This window comes from Nannospalax galili, unplaced genomic scaffold (genome assembly GCF_000622305.1).
Source record: "Nannospalax galili isolate Female #2095 unplaced genomic scaffold, S.galili_v1.0 scaffold3367, whole genome shotgun sequence".
NCBI classification, from domain to species: Eukaryota; Metazoa; Chordata; class Mammalia; order Rodentia; family Spalacidae; genus Nannospalax; species Nannospalax galili.
The window spans coordinates 122410-125215 of NW_008355378.1; positions in this window are offsets into that span (position 1 = coordinate 122410).

Consider the following 2806-nt stretch of genomic DNA (forward strand, 5'->3'; position numbering starts at 1 on the left):
TTTTACTCTAACTGCTTAGCTGATTCCTACCTCCTATTCTTATCACACCATCATCTGAAGAGGTTACCCAACCTGCCAATAAGGAATTGGGATGCAGACTGCTCTGGCTTCTTCCATGCTGAACAGGGACACAGGGCTAGGCAATTGGAGTACCCCTTCAGTGGGCTACCTAAAAGACTCCCAAATTCCATAATTGTTATCTCTAGGGGGAAAAGAAAGTCCTTGAATAGTGAATAGGAGATGTGAAGGAAAAATAAAGGCAAGAATAATTAGCATTACAAGTTCTACACAAGGAACTAGGAAAAAAGTCAGAATAGAGCAATTTTCAAACGTTCATATGAGAGTCCACTGGAATTTCTTGACAAGGGCTTCCAAAAGCATCCTTCTATTGGGTTCCTCCTAATTTTTCTTTTGTCTTCCAAGGCTAGACTATAGAGTTATCAGTTCAGGATTTGCTTTCTAGTATTTTTATAGCTGTGGGAGTGGTTAGAATCAGTGTCAATTCCCTCTCCAAGGCTTCTAGATAGGGAGAGAAAGCAAATTTATCCATCATTTTAGAACAATAGCTGATTGTCTCCTTTAGCTACAGGTGGGAACAACAATATTGAAGACCAAGATTTGAAGTCTTACATCTGAGCATCACTTTCTGGTTAGGAACAAAATAATCAATGAGAAATAACTGTGTAAATAACTTTTTATATAGACTTAAACCTAATGTCTTGGAAGTGCAATTCCTTGAACTCTTGAAACATACTGATGACTTTAGTCTTTGGTTATACTTTCCTTTTGGGTCTCTAAGAACATACAGTTGGCCTAAATAAGTCAATTTATTTTTACACTTAAAATCATTTGAGGATCTGTTCCTCAGAGGTCACATGGGCTTGGGAGGAGTTCCTGATTCCTTTTACCAGTTAAATCTATGTGAAGATAGGTCAAAGGTCATGCTTGACAATGCCTGGCTTCACTTTGAAGCATGGAGGAGATATTTTCTTTGATTTCACCTTCCTCTTTGTAGACTGGCAGTGCTTCAGTTCCATCTCATGGTGTCTCCATGTCCTCCCTGAACAGGAGGACAAGTGAGTCACCACAGTTACTGGACATTTTGAGAGATTTTCCACAATCCCCTGGTGGGCAAGGGGAAAATACTGTCCTTTAAGTCCCTCTGACCATTTTAGTATTGGCCTCAAACTATGGCTGTTGAACATCCAGTAAGATTAGTTCCACCAATCTGGTAGCTTTAATTATCATATGCAATGTAAATAAAAACAAATATTCTCAGATAAACCTTTATTAGATATATATTTTTTATTTCTCAAAATAGTTGACTAAACTATGACCTTAGGAATTTTAAGATTATGTGCATATTATTTTTGTCTTATCCTTTATATATCATAGCAAACCTACACAGATCTTCATCACTTGCTTAGGCTTTCTCATTTTTTTCTATTTTGGAAAATATATCCATTCCCAGAGCCTTTTAACATCTTTTACATTCTCATTTTCTTTTTTTAAATAATTATGAGACATAATAGCATTAACAAATACATTTTCCATCTGTTGTACTTACCAAGATAACTGAGGGGTTGCTGAGTTGTATGTATGACCTGAGAGTATGCACACTGGAAAGCCTTTACTCACCATGGGTCATGCTTTCTCTTCCTAGCCTTGCCCAGATTGTATCCTTTAGCTCACCCCAAATCCAGGGGGCCACGTGTGATTAGGGCCAAGTTACATACAGTTGGCACAGAAGAGTGTCTGGATAATCTGATGAGGGTCCAATGACACTGCTTGGCCCTCCTTTAATGAATGAGCACAACCATCAAAAACCCCAATTGTGATGCTGTTTAGTGATCAGGTGAGGTTGTGATTACAATAGTTATTTCATGCAGAAAGGACTGCTGTATAACATAATCTTATTAAAAGGACCTGGAATTTAAAAGGAGTTGGTGCTAGGGGAGGAGAGAGGAGAACATATGTCGTTTGTTTTTCTGAGTCTGTGTTATTTCACTTAGTATAACAGTTCTTAGATCCATCTATTTACCTGCAAATTTCTCTTTATTTAATCTTTCTTTACTGCTGAATAGACTCCATTGTGTAAACATTCCACATTTTTGTTAACTACTAGTCAGTTGAGGGGCACTTAGGTTGCTTCCATCTTTTAGCTATTGTGAAAAGAGCAGCAACAAACATGATTGTACAAGTGTCTCTGCAATAGGATGAGTCCTTTGGGTATATGCCAAAGAGTGGTATAACCAGGTCATATGGTAGGTTCATTCTTAGATTTTTAAGAGTTTTGCACACTGTTTTCAATATAGTTTGCACGAGTTTGCAAACCCACCAGTAGTGAATGAACGTTAGCTTTTCTCCACATCCTCACCAGGATTTGGTATTATTAGTTCTCTTGATCCTAGCTGGTCTGGTTGGGGTAAGGTGAAACCTTAGGGTGGTTTTAGTTTGTATTTCCCTAAATACTAATGACATGAACACTTTTTGAGATATTTCTTAACCATCTTTATATATAGTTCCTTTGAGAACTCTCTGTTTAGATCTTCAGCCCACCTTTTAATTAGATCATTTGTTTTCTCAATTCTTTGTTTTTTGAGTTCTTTATATATTCTGGATGTTAAAACCTCTGTCAGATGTTTCATGGGTGAAGATTGTTTTTACCATTCTGTGGGTTTTCTCAGTACTTTTATTGTTTCTTTTGCTGTACAGAAGCTATTCAGTTTAATTAGTTCCCACTTGTTGATTGCTGACCTTAATTCCTGAGCAACTCCTGCCTGATTTAGAAAATCCTTTCTTACAC